The sequence below is a fragment of the Oryzias latipes genome, chromosome 2, assembly GCF_002234675.1.
Source record: "Oryzias latipes chromosome 2, ASM223467v1".
Lineage (NCBI taxonomy): Eukaryota > Metazoa > Chordata > Actinopteri > Beloniformes > Adrianichthyidae > Oryzias > Oryzias latipes.
This window is the reverse complement of record NC_019860.2, coordinates 819,287-836,205: the sequence shown is the minus strand read 5'-3', so window position 1 is coordinate 836,205 and position 16,919 is coordinate 819,287. Positions and strand designations below refer to the sequence as shown.

Genomic DNA, 16,919 nt, shown 5'->3' with positions numbered 1-16,919 from the left:
TAGTAGTTCCACACACATTATTTTTAGAAGAAATGTGTCAAATGAAACTTTTAGTAGATGAACAACTTAAAGGGGAAAAAGTAATCCTACAAGTATCACAGAAAACATTTGTAAGTGTTATTTGAAAAAAAGTCAAATGACACAAAACATTGGAAAATAAAAATTTGGCAATTACTAGGTTTTCTAAAAACTTGGTTGTCCATTAATTTTTTATCTAATGGATGTTCCTAAAGTATTCATTCATTCATTTTTTCCCCATTTTCTGCTGTTTTATCCCTTTCGGGTTCATGGGGCTGCTGGAGCCTATCCCGGCCACTTGTGGGAGAAGGCAGGGGACACACTGAACAGTTTGCCAGTCTGTTGCAGGGCCGCAATCACACACCCATTCACACTCACACCTAGGGACAATTTAGAGTTGCCAATTGACCTATGAAGCATGTTTTTGGACAGTGGGAGGAAGCCGGAGAAAACCCATGCATGCACGGCGCGAACATGCAAACTCCACACAGAAAGGTCCCCCATTGATGCTATGGTTCAGGTCCCACAGCCGGACTTTCTTGCTGTGAGGCAAGAGCGCTAACCACTGCGCCAACGTGCAGTCCTGTGTTCCTAATGTATTGCTTATGAAATTGGCAACATGATATTGTGTCAACAAAGCAAATATTGAAAATACATGTGGAAAGTAATTAATATGAAGCAATGCAAGCTAACGGTTTCTCCATTAAATAACCGTATTCTCATGACGATAGGGCACACTGGGTTATAAGGAGCGGTCTCAGTAATGGGGGATTTTTCAGTCTTTGACACATTCAAAAGGCGCACCGTGTGGGCGCGGGCACGTTAACACCCCATTTGGGCCCTTAGAGCCTCCAGAGCGGGTTAATAAAAGAACCAGTCTCAGTTTTTTTAGAGGAAACCTTTTTTTATTACTGTTTATTATTGGGAGGAATTCAGTAAGGCATCGACTATCGGTTGGCCTCGAAAAGATTCTGGCAAATTGTCCGGCGCATCAGGAGGGGAAAGCAGTTCTCTACATTCACCGTTTTCAGTGCAGGCGGGGACCCTTTGCCTTTGACTGGGGACATTGTCGGGCGGTGGAAGGTACTATTCGAGGATCTCCTCAATCGCACTGACGCGCCTTATTCTGAGGAAACAGAGGTGAGGCTCTCTATCACCCAAGCTAAAGTCACTGAGGTAGTCAATGAGCTCCTCAGTGGCAGGGCTTCGGTAGTGGATGAAGTCCGCCCTGAGTACCTCAAATCTCTGGATGCTGTTGGAGTGTCTTGGCTGACACATCTCTGCAGCATCGTGTGGCAGTCGGGAACTGTGCCACTGGATTGGCAGACAGGGGTAGTGTTTCCCCTCTTTAAGAAGGGGGACTGGACGGTGTGTTCCAACTACCAGGGAATCACACTCCTTAGCCTCCCTGGGAAAGTCTATGCCAAGGTACTGGAGAGGAAAGTCCGTCCTATAGTCAAACATCTCGTTAATGACGTCCTCAGAGACTTCCTGAATCGTTTCATGTTTGTCTACTTAGACAACATACTCATTTACTCTCGTGACATCTCTCAACACATGACCCATGTACGCCTCGTTTTGGGATGCTTACTTGAGAACCAACTATACGTTAAAGCCAAAAAATGTGAATTTCATGTTTCTACTATTTCTTTTTTGGGTTATATTTTTGAGGCAGATAATACCTGATCCTGTTAAAATCGAAGCCATTACCAGTTGGGAACCCCCCGATACTCAGAAGAAGTTACAACAATTCCTGGGGTTCGCTAATTTCTATCGATGCTTCATTAGGAATGACAGTAGCATTGCTTCCCCTTTAACTCAGCTCACCTCCATCAACAAACCTTACATATGGGGTCCTGAGCCCCAGTCAAATAACTCTTTGTCACAGCTCTTATCCTTATACAGCCCGACCCCACCAGTCAGTTCATTGTTGAAGTCGACATCTCTGAATCTGGAGTGGGAGCAGTCCTTTCTCAGACGGAGAAATTATCAGGAAAACTCAAGCCATGCGCTTTCTTTTCCCATAAACTTTCCTCTGCTGAACGCAATTACGACGTGGGAAACTGGGAGTTGTTGACGATCAGAGATTACGTAGCTGCCTGCAATACCTGTGCCCATTCTAAGTCCTCTAACTCCCCGCCCTCTGGGTTTTTCAACCGCTGCCATACCGAGTCGTCCTTGGTGACACATTGCCATGGACTTTGTCACGGGACTCCCACCTTCTCAAGGCAACACCTGTACAAAAGACTCAGATGATTAGGTTTACAATTCCTCTACCTTTAAATTTTGTTTAGCGTTAGACGCATGCTAATTACAAGAGTGATGACGTCATCGTGATGCTGCACGGCACCTGCCTCCCTGCTTTGCTCCGTGCATGAGTGTGCCGCTGCGTGGCATGAAATGAAGTTTTTCCCTTGGGAGTTTAGTGTACATTGATGACAAAGTAAGTTTATGTTAATGCATGTTTTCTTGTAGTATTTTTGTTCAAATATTCACAATGTTTAAGTCAGGGGTGTCCAATTCCAGGCCCCAAGGGCCAGTGTCCTATATGTTTTCCAATCAACCTGCCTTTGAAGCTCCTAATTGGCTAAACACACCTGATCCAGGTAATCAACAGCAGATGAGGCAGGGTTTCTGGAAAACCAGCAGGTTGCCGGCCCTTGAGGCCTGGATTTGGACACCCCTAGTTTAAGTAGTGCACAGGTAAATTAGTGTTAATTAGTCAAAAATGAGCATAAAGCGCACATGTTGGTTTCTTTGTTCTTTTTATTTGATTTAAGTTGCATATTGAATTTATATTTGTGTTTACTAGAGACCACACATATACATATGTTCATCCACCTATTGAAATTTACCTGCCTCTGCATGTCAAACCAAATGATGTAAAGCCTGAAGTCTGGATTACAGTTATTGAAGCCATCCTCCTGCCTGATGTCATTTATTTCATGCACCAACAAAAGGAAACAGCCTCATCCGGGCCTTGACGTAGTGCTCTGGCCGGCACTCCTGGTTCGAGAGTGGTGTCGCCCACAAACAGTTTTAGAACCCAGATCCTCATTTACAACACCATTATCCTCACTGTCATTGACCGTTTCTCTGAGGCCGCTCACTTCCTTCGTCTTCCAAAGTTACCCACCGCTTTAGGCGACATAGTTAGCCTGACTTCCGGATACCACCCTCAATCCAAAGGTCAGGCGGAGAGAGCTAACCAGGAGTTAGAGGCCGCTCTTCCTGTGCACCAGGAAGAGCAACTGTCGAATCGTCAATCGCCACAGGGTGGTGGGACCCACGTACCAGTCTGGTCAGAGGGTTTGGCTCTCATCTCGGAACATTCCCATCCAGGCTACTTCCTGTAAGCTGGCTCCCAGTTTCATTGGACTTAACACCATCGAGCAGATCATCAATCCCTCTTGCGTCCACTTACAACTTCCAGCGGCCCTCAAGGAACACCCGTCATTCCACCTATCTCAAATCAAGCCTGTCCAGGAAAGCTTTCTATGCCCGCTGTCCACTTCCCCTCTGCCCGTATCATCCACGGCCCCCCGGCTTTCATGGCCCGCCAGGTGTTGGGTGTTCGGTGCCGGGGTACAGTTCCTGGTGGTCTGGGAGGGATAAGGTCCTGAGGAACGGTCGTGGATCTCCCATTCATACATCCTGGACCCTTCCTTCATTGAGGACTTCTACCGTGCTCACCCGGATCGGTGTCCTGGACCCGCCCGGTGGCGGTCGTTGAGGGGGAGGTACTGTTATGATGCCTTTGGCAGTCTCTTCTTTCCGTCCCATCTCTGCTCTGCCTTTCAGATTGGAACCAGCTGTGGACACTCACCTCATCTATTGAATGCCTTCTTCAGGAGATCCAGCACCGACATCCATCGCCAGTTCTTTGCCCATAATGGTGCTTGGTCTGGTCACCAAGTTTTGTCTTGGCTTCCAAGTAATGGCGTTTCCTTACTTTGCTTTTCCGCCTCATTTTCAGGTCTTTTCACCACGAGTGTCCACCTGGGTCTACCCTCTCAAGAGCAGTCTGGCATCATCGTGAATCACCATCATTCATTTCAAAATGTGTACTATTAATGATGCCCCTGCAGCATTAGAAGAGAAAAATTTTAGTACCTACCTGTAAAATGTTATTCCTTCCTCCTTCGTGGACTCATTTCGTTGAGGGGGAGGTACTGTCATGGTGCCTTTGGCAGTCTCTTCTTTCCGTCCCATCTCTGCTCTGCCTTTCAGATTGGAACCAGCTGTGGACACTCACCTCATCTATTGACTGCCTTCTTTAGGAGATCCAGCATCCATCGCCAGTTCTTTGTCCATAATGGTGCTTGGTCTGGTCACCAAGTTTTGTCTTGGCTTCCAAGTAATGGTGTTTACTTACTTTGCTTTTCCACCTCATCTTCAGGTCTTTTCACCACGAGTGTCCACCTGGGTCTACCCTCTCAAGAGCAGTCTGGCATCATCGTGAATCACCATCATTCATGTCAAAATGTGTACTATTAATGATGCCCCTGCAGCATTAAAAGAGAAAAATTTTAGTACCTACCTGTAAAATGTTATGCCTTCCTCTTTCGTGGACTCATTTCGTTGAGGGGGAGGTGCTGTCATGGTGCCTTTGGCAGTCTCTTCTTTCCCTTCCATCTCTGCTCTGCCTTTCAGATTGGAACCAGCTGTGGACACTCACCTCATCTATTGACTGCCTTCTTCAGGAGATCCAGCACCAGCATCCATCGACAGTTCTTTGTCCATAATGGTGCTTGGTCTGGTCACCAAGTTTTGTCTTGGCTTCCCAGTAATGGCGTTGACTTACTCTGCTTTTCCGTTTCATCTTCAGGTCTTTTCACCACGAGTGTCCACCTGGGTCTACCCTCTCAAGAGCAGTCTGGCATCATCGTGAATCAGTATCATTCATGTCAACATTTGTACTATTAATGATGCCCCTGCAGCATTAAAAGAGAAAGAATTGTATTACCTACCTGTAAAATGTTATGCCTTCCTCTTTCTTGGACTCATTTTGTTGAGGGGGAGGTGCTGTCATGGTGCCTTTGGCAGTCTCTTCTTTCCCTTCCATCTCTGCTCTGCCTTTCAGATTGGAACCAGCTGTGGACACTCACCTCATCTATTGTGTAAATGCAGCTGAAATTTATATATTTTATTGAAGTCCATGGGTTGTTAAATGTTTAATAATTGGTGATTTAATTTTTATTTCTTTGGAGTGTACAGTGAATTTTGTTTGAATTATGTTCAGAGGAATAGGATTATTCTCACGAGAATTTGAGCCTTTTATGTTGGCCGCAGGTGAGCACGTCTTTTGCTCATGAGGTTGCAGCAATTAGGAGTTCAAGCTGGGAGAAAGAGCTGCAAAAAGAAATACCTTGGACTCAAAGAGACTCTTTTTCTTGACAAGCGGAAACGAGGTATTTGTTATGCTTGTTTTGTGTTATTTTGTATTGTTTATTTCTCCTCAAGCATGTATAATATTTTGTTATAGTTTTCACGGCGTAATGAAGGCGTAATGAAAGCGAAGGCACGCAATGTCCCACAAGAAGTCTGATGACCTGCAGAAGTGCAAATAAACGCCCGTTGTAAACCAACCTGTGTTGTCATGAGAAGAGTCATAGTGAAAACTCGTCTGCTCCACACGGGGAGGAGAGAGTAAACTGCAGCGGAAGCCCGCTAAACCGAGCCGAGAGCCACGGGGAAGCCGACGCCAATTTCCTTACTGCGTGCAGGCAAGCAGATGAAAGGACTGTCGGAAGCGCAGCTCGTCCAATGAAGCTCAGAAAGTTATTTTCCAAAAAGTAAAGAAATACTGTAGTGTGAAAAGGGGATTTAAAGTTTGCAGCTAAAGGAATAAGTTATTTGTAATCTGTGGAATTCTAAAGCGTTTCTACTATATTGTTACGTATCAAGTAAATGTTTTTGTGACTTATTTAGAAAAAAGAAATGTTGTTCATTTAAGGGGTAAAAATATTTGAAAGCAAAGTTAACACTACAGTTTATCAGTAGTGGAGATATCATGCGAGAATTAGTAAAGAAATGTTATCAGATAAAGTTTCCAAGGAGGAGCTAAATGAAATGATTGAGGACCTTTAAGCTACCTCTTCTGCTGTACAGGGGATGTACGATGAGCTGCGCCAAGTATGTACGCCAGAGTCAGACCTGCGGCGCAAGGTTGATACCTGTATGTCACTGTCAAGATATATTATCCAAAAGGCTAAAAGACAGCTTCAAGGGTCACCAGCAGAAGAAGAGGAGGAACCTTGGCCAGATGTGGGATCAATCTTAAATTCAACAGTTTCATCATCTCAGTCAATGTCTGATCGGTCAAAGTGTGATTCTTTGCACTCAAGTGTCCAATCAGCCAAAAGAAGAGAAGCTGCTGCATGTCAAGAGGTTTTGGCAGTGTTGGAGGAACAAGAAAAGGAAGCAGTTGAACTTCAAAGGCTGGAGGCTGAAGATAAAGAGCGTCTTGTTCAGTTTGAGTCAGAGAAACAAGCTAGACTTCAGGCTATACAAGACAAACGTAGAAAACTTTAACGACTCGAAGAAGTCAAAAAGCTAAATGCTGCTAAAGCTACAGTAGAAGTCTACGACCAAGCAGAGGTTTCCTTCAAACAAGGTAACACTGAAAGAGTAAGAACTTCTCAAAATATTCCTTTGACAAAGTCATCATCTATGCTTCAAATACCAAGACCTCCTGTGTTTCCTAAGTCTTTTCCAGCCCCTGTTCAAACACTTGATGCCTCAAGTCCTCCATTTATTCCACAAGCTATCACATACCAAATGACGACACCCCCAACAACCACGACTCATGTGCAAGACGGTGCAAACTTTGTTAGTATTTTAGCAGAAGCCATAAGTGCTAATCGTCTTCCAACACATGAGCCCACAATTTTTACTGGAAATCCTTTGAAATTCAAAGATTGGCAAGTGTCTTTTAGACACTAATAGACAAAAAAAATATTACAAAGAATGAAAAGCTGCTCTACCTTCAAAGGTACGTAGGCGGCTCTGCAAAAAAGGCTGTAGAAGGATTTTTCATGCTCAGAACAGAGGCTGCATATGACTCAGCGTGGCAGATCCTGGAAAAACGATTTGGTGATCCATTCATCATAGGGAAGTCTTTCAGGGATAAACTCTACAGTTGGCCAAAAATAAGTTCAAAGGATGCACATGAACTTAGAGAATTTGTAGACTTCCTCCAGAGCTGTGAAAAGGCAATGTCACATGTAAAGACCTTGGAAGTTCTCAATGACTGCAATGAAAAGATCTTGCTCAAACTTCCAGATTGGTTAGTTTCCAGTTGGAACCGCAAGGTTATGGAAACTAGAGAAACCTTTGACACGTATCCAAGGTTTAAAGAACTAGCGGACTTCCTCTCAAGAGAAGCAGATCTTGCTTGTGATCCTGTATTTTCAGTACAAGCATTAACCCTCCTGTTATGTTGCGGGTCAAATTGACCCGATTTAAAGTTTGAACATCTAGGAAAAATAGTTAAAAGTATTTTTTCAGCATGAAACTTCTTCTGCTTGCCTTAATTAGTGTAATCCACTTATATTATGAATTTGGTTCATCTCAAATATTTGCAATCCCCCCTGCATGTTTATACAACATAAATACTGTTCGGGTCAATTTGACCCGGCAGTCAAACTGGAGGTACAATGATGTCTTATCATAAGACTGCAGGGGCTTCATTAATAGTCACTTTTGTGCTGTGTATGTACAGACACACACACAACTTCATATTGCAATTGCTTGTCTGTTGTACTGTGATTTTGTTTATTTCTGGTTCACAGTGCATGTATGTAAAACAACATTTCAAGATTATGTTTCAATGTTATGTAAAAGTATTGTGTTTTATATGGTGGTCTTTTAAAGTAATACAGTAGTGAAAAATTTGAAAAAAGTTAGAACATGTATATTTTTAAGAAAAACAAGTGAATTATCTAATAATTGAACCACTTCCTGTTAGAGGTAAGGACCACCATTTCACTAAATTTTGATAGAATAATTAGGAATGGAGTTAGTATTGGTATATTCACACTGCTTGTTAGGATTTTTTGGGTTTCAGACATCTTTTAATTAATAAAACCTTCAACGGGTCAAATTGACCCAGGAACATCATCTCTGTTCCTCATAAACGAACATAACAGCAGAGTTAAAGAGTGTGGAAGGAGAAAAACCTTAACAACCAAAATATCAACCAGTTCAAGCAAAGACTCTGTTTACAAACACAACAGAAAGAAGTTACCCACCATGTGCATTTTGTAAACATTCAAGACATTTCATCGCAGAATGTAAAAAGTTCTGTGAAAAGAATTTGCAAGACCGTGTTAAGTTTGTGCAAGCAGAAAAACTCTGTTTTGGCTGTTTGAAGGCTGGCCACCAGTCAAAAAGGTGCTACAAAAGAAGTACATGTGGAAAATGTCAAAAGAAACATCCCACCTGTTTGCACAATGATGACTTTAAAGAGCAGCAAAAGTCAACACTACAAAATCCAAAGGATAAAATAACAGAAAATGAAAACACAAAGAAAACCATTGAAGCAGCAACATCAAACAGAGTGATACAAGAAAGTCAAATTTCACAAACCTCCTCCATAGTACCAGTTTGGGTATCATCCTCAAAAGAACCAGATCGAGAGATTCTTGTTTAGGCATTATTAGACGCCCAAAGTGATACTACTTTCATTTTAGATGAAGTAGCACAAGATCTCAACACCCACAAGGAAAATGTAAGTCTGCATTTTGTCCACAATGTCATCCAAGTTAGCAAGTATTTCATGTCAAAGGCTAACAAACCTACAAGTAAGAGGATACAACTTGGAAAGAAGGATCTCACTGCCACCAGTTTTCACACGAGAATATATTCCAGCAAATAGATCACACATCCCAACATCATCTACTGCTCTAAAGTGGACTCATCTGGAAAAGTTGGCTGACAAGATCCCACCTTTGCTGTCTTGTGAAGTCGGCCTTCTTATTGGGTACAACTGCCACCAAGCCCTTCAACCAAAGGAGATTCTGCCTGGTAAAGAAAATCAGCCATATGGTCAACGAACTGATTTGGGCTGGAGCGTTGTTGGCTGCTCACAATCCTCAAGTGATTGTGTTGACTCTATAGGAGTCAGCCACAGAATAATAGTCAGCCAAGTAACACCATCTGCACATCCATCAGTTGAACTCAGGAGAGAAGTAAGCTTTGTATGTCAAACTCAAATAAGAGAAATCACTTCAACAGAAATTATCAGAGCATTAGAGTCAGATTTCTCAGATCAAGCATCAGATGTTAATCCAGTCTCTCAAGATGACCTTCTCTTCTTGTCAAAAATAAAGGCAGGCATCAGGCAGAAAGAAGATGGCCACTATGAACTCCCACTGCCATTCAGGGAGGACAAGCCTGAGCTTCCAGATAACAAAGGTTATGCACTCCACAGGTTAGCATCATTAGAGCGACGGCTGCGAAAGAATGAACAGTACTTCAAAGATTATGTTCATTTTATGAATGACATAAAATCAAGAGGAGATGCTGAAAAGGTTCCACATTCTTAGTTGGATAACCAGCCTGGATGGTACATTCCACACCATGGGGTTTACCATCCACACAAGCCAAGTAAGATCCGTGTGGTGTTTGACTGCTCAGCTAGATACAAAGACGTCTCTCTAAATGATCATCTTCTTACTGGGCCAGATCTCACAAACACCTTAGTTGGTGTGCTTTGCCGGTTCAGAAAAGGTCCAATAGCTATCATGTGTGATGTTGAACGGATGTTCCATCAATTTCATGTTGTAAGTGACAATCAAGACTACCTCAGGTTCTTGTGGTGGGAAAATGGAAATCTAAGCTCCGCCCCTACAGTGTATAGAATGAGAGTCCACCTGTTTGGAGCTGCCTCATCTCCAGGCTGTTCTAATTTCGGACTCAAGTATTTGGCATCACAGGGCCACGGAACCTTTAGCGAAGAGGCTATCAATTTCATTCAACGAAGCTTCCATGTTGATGATGGCCAAATGAGCTGTGAAACTCCAGCTGAAGCCATACATCTGGTGAATGAGGCAAGAGCTCTATGTAAAACTGGGAATCTTCGTCTCCACAAGTTAGTCTCTAACCATTCAGAAGTCTGTACTGCAATACCACCTTCAGAACGTTCACAGAGTGAAGACATAAACATGGCTTTTGGTGAACTTTACATCGAGCGTGCTTTAGGTGTCCAGTGGTGTGTTGAAGTTGACGAATTCCAGTTCAGAGTTATTGTCAAGGACAAGTCCATGACAAGAAGAGGAGTTCTTTGAACTCCACAACTTTTCAGATGCAAGTTATTTTTTTAAATTTTTTTTTTATTTTTATTTTTTTTCAGATGCAAGTTATAATGGATACGGATCCTGTTCATATCTCCGAGCAGTAAGTGAATCAGGAAAGGTGTGTTGTTTGCTTGTAATGGGAAAGGCAAGGGTGGCCCCCACCAAGCAGCTGTCAAAGAGGAACTTGAGATTGAAAATTTGGACGTGTACTTCTGGACAGACTCAAAGGTTGTTCTTGCATATGTGAACAATGATGCAAAGAGGTTCCACACCTTTGTAGCCAACCACATTCAGCGCATAAGGTCGAGCTCAGAACCAAAGCAATGGCATTATGTCAGTTCAGAAAACAATCCAGCTGACCATGCCTCAAGGGGGTTAACTGCATCACAGTTAAGAGAATCTAACTGGCTAACGGGTCCAGATTATCTCTGGCAACAGACACTTGAAATGCAAGTTGGTGAAGAGGAGATGGTGGGAGTTTTGGAAATATCAGACTCAGAGCTTTGCAAGTCTTGTGTCAACACTGTGAAAACAGAAACGGATTCAGTTGTGAACCGCTTCACCAAGTTTTCAGACTGGTCTAGAGTTGTGAAAGCTGTTGCCAGGCTGAAAAGATTTGTCTAAGAACGTAAGGGAGTAAAGGCGAGGAAAGGCGACAAGCCGAACTGCTTATAATTAAGTTGGAACAAAGAGAAGCCTTCGCAGAAGATATAAGGAAATTAAAACAAGGAAAAGTCAACTCTTTTAACAAACACAATCAGTTACACCGTTTAAATGTTTTTCTTGATGACGACGGAGTCCTCAGAGTTGGAGGAAGGCTTTGCAGATCAACCCTGGACTATAGTGCAAAACATCCAGCTATACATCCCAAAAAGTCTCATGTATCATCCTTGCTTGTGAAGCACTATCATGAGCGTGTTTGTCACCAGGGCATAGGAATGACCATGAATGAACTGCGTGCGAATGGGATATGGAAACATGGTCTCCTCACACATTTACAAATGTGTGAAATGTAGGAGATACAGGAGAAATACAGAAGTTCAGAAGATGGCTGATCTGCCAAGCGAGCGGACGGAAACAACCCCTCCTTTTACATATTGTGGCCTTGACTGTTTTGGTCCCTTTATAGTAAAGGATGGAAGGAAAGAATTAAAAAGATATGGCCTCTTGTTTACTTGCTTGTGCTCAAGAGCTGTTCATATTGAGACACTGGATGATATGACGACTGATGCTTTCATAAATGCATTTCGAACCTTTGTGGCAATCAGAGGACCAGTTCGCCACGTAAGGTGTGATCAAGGCACCAATTTTATGGGAGCCAGAAAAGAGTTTTCTGAGTTGCTCAAGAAAGTGGACGTCAAAGAGCTCTTGGTTGTGAGTTTGTGGCAAATTTTCCATCTTCAAGTCACATGGGTGGAGTTTGGGAGCGCCAAATAAGAACGATCCGAAGTATTCTTGCGGTCATGCTTGACAAGACAGGAACCAGACTTGACACTACATCTCTGAGAACTTTTCTCTATGAAACAATGGCTATAATTCACACACTAGACTACTGCATTTAGATAGACCTGTTCATAAGGTTGTAACGCTTGTAGAAGCAGAGTGAGTAACAAAAGCAGTAGTGGTTTGACTTGAAAATCCCATTTATTCTTCATAGGAGTGATTTTGGTGGGAGTGTAAATGCAGCTGAAATTTATATATTTTATTGAAGTCCATGGGTTGTGAAATGTTTAATAATTGGTGATTTAATTTTTATTTCTTTGGAGTGTACAGTGAATTTTGTTTGAATTATGTTCAGAGGAATAGGATTATTCTCACGAGAATTTGAGCCTTTTATGTTGGCCGCAGGTGAGCACGTCTTTTGCTCATGAGGTTGCAGCAATTAGGAGTTCAAGCTGGGAGAAAGAGCTGCAAAAAGAAATACCTTGGACTCAAAGAGACTCTTTTTCTTGACAAGCGGAAACAAGGTATTTGTTATGCTTGTTTTGTGTTATTTTGTATTGTTTATTTCTCCTGAAACATATATAATGTTTTGTTATAGTTTTCACGGCGTAATGAAGGCGTAATGAAAGCGAAGGCACGCAATGTCCCACAAGAAGTCTGATGACCTGCAGAAGTGCAAATAAACGCCCGTTGTAAACCAACCTGTGTTGTCATGAGAAGAGTCACATATTGACTGCCTTCTTTAGGAGATCCAGCACCAGCATCCATCGCCAGTTCTTTGTCCATAATGGTGCTTGGTCTGGTCACCAAGTTTTGTCTTGGCTTCCAAGTAATGGCGTTTACTTACTTTTCTTTTCCACCTCATCTTCAGGTCTTTTCACCACGAGTGTCCACCTGGGTCTACCCTCTCAAGAGCAGTCTGGCATCATCGTGAATCAGCATCATTCATGTCAACATTTGTACTATTAATGATGCTCCTGCAGCATTAAAAGAGAAAAATTGTATTACCTACCTGTAAAATGTTATGCCTTCCTCTTTCTTGGACTCATTTCGTTGAGGGGGAGGTACTGTCATGGTGCCTTTGGCAGTCTCTTCTTTCCCTCCCATCTCTGCTCTGCCTTTCAGATTGGAACCAGCTGTGGACACTCACCTCATCTATTGTGTAAATGCAGCTGAAATTTATATATTTTATTGAAGTCCATGGGTTGTGAAATGTTTAATAATTGGTGATTTAATTTTTATTTCTTTGGAGTGTACAGTGAATTTTGTTTGAATTATGTTCAGAGGAATAGGATTATTCTCACGAGAATTTGAGCCTTTTATGTTGGCCGCAGGTGAGCACGTCTTTTGCTCATGAGGTTGCAGCAATTAGGAGTTCAAGCTGGGAGAAAGAGCTGCAAAAAGAAATACCTTGGACTCAAAGAGACTCTTTTTCTTGACAAGCGGAAACGAGGTATTTGTTATGCTTGTTTTGTGTTATTTTGTATTGTTTATTTCTCCTGAAACATATATAATGTTTTGTTATAGTTTTCACGGCGTAATGAAGGCGTTATGAAAGCGAAGGCACGCAATGTCCCACAAGAAGTCTGATGACCTGCAGAAGTGCAAATAAACGCCCGTTGTAAACCAACCTGTGTTGTCATGAGAAGAGTCACATATTGACTGCCTTCTTTAGGAGATCCAGCACCAGCATCCATCGCCAGTTCTTTGTCCATAATGGTGCTTGGTCTGGTCACCAAGTTTTGTCTTGGCTTCCAAGTAATGGCGTTTACTTACTTTTCTTTTCCACCTCATCTTCAGGTCTTTTCACCACGAGTGTCCACCTGGGTCTACCCTCTCAAGAGCAGTCTGGCATCATCGTGAATAAGCATCATTCATGTCAACATGTGTACTATTAATGATGCCCCTGCAGCATTAAAGGAGAAAAATTTTAGTACCTACCTGTAAAATGTTATGCCTTCTTCCTTCGTGGACTCATTTCGTTGAGGAGGAGGTGCTGTCATGGTGCCTTTGGCAGTCTCTTCTTTCCCTTCCATCTCTGCTCTGCCTTTCAGATTGGAACCAGCTGTGGACACTCACCTCATCTATTGACTGCCTTCTGCAGGAGATCCAGCACCAGCATCCATCGCCAGTTCTTTGTCCATAATGGTGCTTGGTCTGGTCACCAAGTTTTGTCTTGGCTTCCCAGTAATGGCGTTTACTTACTCTGCTTTTCCGCCTCATCTTCAGGTCTTTTCACCACGAGTGTCCACCTGGGTCTACCCTCTCAAGAGCAGTTTGGCATCATTGTGAATCACCATCATTCATGTCAACATGTGTACTATTAATGATGCCCCTGCAGCATTAAAGGAGAAAAATTGTAGTACCTACCTGTAAAATGTTATGCCTTCCTCTTTCGTGGACTCATTTCGTTGAAGGGGAGGTGCTGTCATGGTGCCTTTGGCAGTCTCTTCTTTCCCTCCCATCTCTGCTCTGCCTTTCAGATTGGAACCAGCTGTGGACACTCACCTCATCAATTGTGTCAATGCAGCTGAAATTTATATATTTTATTGAAGTCCATGGGTTGTGAAATGTTTAATAATTGGTGATTTAATTTTTATTTCTTTGGAGTGTACAGTGAATTTTGTTTGAATTATGTTCAGAGGAATAGGATTATTCTCACGAGAATTTGAGCCTTTTATGTTGGCCGCAGGTGAGCACGTCTTTTGCTCATGAGGTTGCAGCAATTAGGAGTTCAAGCTGGGAGAAAGAGCTGCAAAAAGAAATACCTTGGACTCAAAGAGACTCTTTTTCTTGACAAGCGGAAACGAGGTATTTGTTATGCTTGTTTTGTGTTATTTTGTATTGTTTATTTCTCCTGAAACATATATAATGTTTTGTTATAGTTTTCACGGCGTAATGAAGGCGTTATGAAAGCGAAGGCACGCAATGTCCCACAAGAAGTCTGATGACCTGCAGAAGTGCAAATAAACGCCCGTTGTAAACCAACCTGTGTTGTCATGAGAAGAGTCACATATTGACTGCCTTCTTTAGGAGATCCAGCACCAGCAGCCATCGCCAGTTCTTTGTCCATAATGGTGCTTGGTCTGGTCACCAAGTTTTGTCTTGGCTTCCAAGTAATGGCGTTTCCTTACTTTGCTTTTCCGCCTCATCTTCAGGTCTTTTCACCACGAGTGTTGAAGATAAAAACCTAGGAGAAATGAGAACCACAAAAAATAAATTCCTTCAGTTTCCACCTGGGTCTACCCTCTCAAGAGCAGTCTGGCATCATCGTGAATCACCATCATTCATGTCAAAATGTGTACTATTAATGATGCCCCTGCAGCATTAGAAGAGAAAAATTTTAGTACCTACCTGTAAAATGTTATGCCTTCCTCTTTCGTGGACTCATTTCGTTGAGGGGGAGGTGCTGTCATGGTGCCTTTGGCAGTCTCTTCTTTCCCTCCCATCTCTGCTCTGTCTTTCAGATTGGAACCAGCTGTGGACACTCACCTCATCTATTGACTGCCTTCTTTAGGAGATCCAGCATCCAGATCCCTAACCCTATTAATGAAGCCCCTGCAGCATTAAAGGAGAAATATTTTAGTACCTACCTGTAAAATGTTATGCCTTCCTTCTTCGTCGACTCATTTCTCTGATTTTGGCAGTTGAACTGGCATTTTGCAAAAAATGTGTTCACATGCATGCACTGCAGCATTGACTTCACCTCACCAAGATGGCGGTGCTCTCCTCCCATGAGGAATCGCGTGATGTCTCCTCTAGCGATAGAACTCATTGATGCAGACCTACTACAGTGAAGCCATCAAGATCATCCTGACCAGCTGCATCACCGCGTGGTACAGAGCCTGCACCGCGTTCTGGCAGAAGACTCTGCAGCACATTGTGAAAACAGCTGAGAAGATCATCGGTGTCCCTCTCACTGGCCTCTCGGACATTTATCACTCCCGCCTCACCAGCAAAGCCATCGCGATTGCAGGGGACCCCTCACACCCATCCCAGAGACACTTCGGCCTGCTGCCATCAGGGAAGAGACTACAAGGTAGGGTTGTGCCGATGGACGATACCATCGTCCATCGTGATGGGTGACTGATATCACGATGGAGAGACACCATAAAACGCGGTTACATGTGCAAAATATCTTGATAAGGATTATTGGTCGGATTAGAATCCAACCGTGTAGATGGGCCCAGAAAAAAAACATTCACATGGGTCACACTTTCGGTCGGAATAAATCATTTGCACATGCAGTAGTGTTTTTAAAAAACGGAAGAGAAGCTTAGTTCCGCCGAGCGGCTACATACATAGATACGTCAGCTCGGTAATATACAAGATGATCTCCTAAACGTGCTTTTATTAATGTTACGGTTATTATGAAGCGCCTGTTCGCTCATCATTTTAATTTTAATCCGTGTGGTCAGTGCTTTTTCTGTTGAAAATCGGAGCCGGAAGCCAGGATTAGCAGTATGCTAACACGTGCTAACAACATTAGCATGAACATAAAATCCATGTGGGAAATGCTGCAATCTGCACCTTGGCTGAACGTAAATATGTGGGAATAACATCAGCCTTTAATTTGTCGGGACACGACTGGAAACACAAATCCACGTGATTATTTGAACGGTTTCTAAGGACTGAGCGGCCTCTCTGCTTCGATGCTTACACACTGCGTTAGCTAGCGCTCCGAGCTCTGCCCCGACACACACTTTTACCGGGAGACCCGCTTCTCCTAAATTCCGGTTGCTCGTTCACGTAGAGCTGCAGGACGGATCACAGTCCTAAGTCTCCCACACGTAACAAAGCATCCTTACTTCCCCTAAAACACAAAACTGTGTCGCTCGCTCCACAAGTGCAGGACCGGACCACTTCTTTTCTATTTTTTTTATTTTATTTTTTTTAAAGTCACTGGCCTTAGTTTAGACTGGATCATGGGGGATGAGTCATTATTTTGTAAATAAAATAAATAAAGTAATAAAGTAAAATAACGAATAGCAATTATACAACAGCGAAAAATAAAAAATAGCCCCCCCGACGATATCATCGTCCATCCCGATGGTTGACTGCAAACATCGTCAACTGCCAATTTAGGGGACATCGCCCAATCCTACTGCAAGGTCTCCAGGCCAGAACCAGCAGACTCACGGACAGTTTCCTCCATCAGGC

The 16,919-nt window shown here is 42.9% G+C and overlaps 1 long non-coding RNA gene across 1 annotated transcript; it reads right to left on the bottom strand.

The window, feature by feature from the left end:
• Positions 1-901: 901 nt before the first annotated feature.
• Positions 902-15,867, bottom strand: LOC105357648. The gene is made up of 2 exons (XR_002874462.1): positions 15,114-15,867; positions 902-14,949 (listed from the first exon to the last, which is right to left on the bottom strand). It is a non-coding gene; the product is annotated as an uncharacterized LOC105357648 (long non-coding RNA).
• Positions 15,868-16,919: the final 1,052 nt, after the last annotated feature.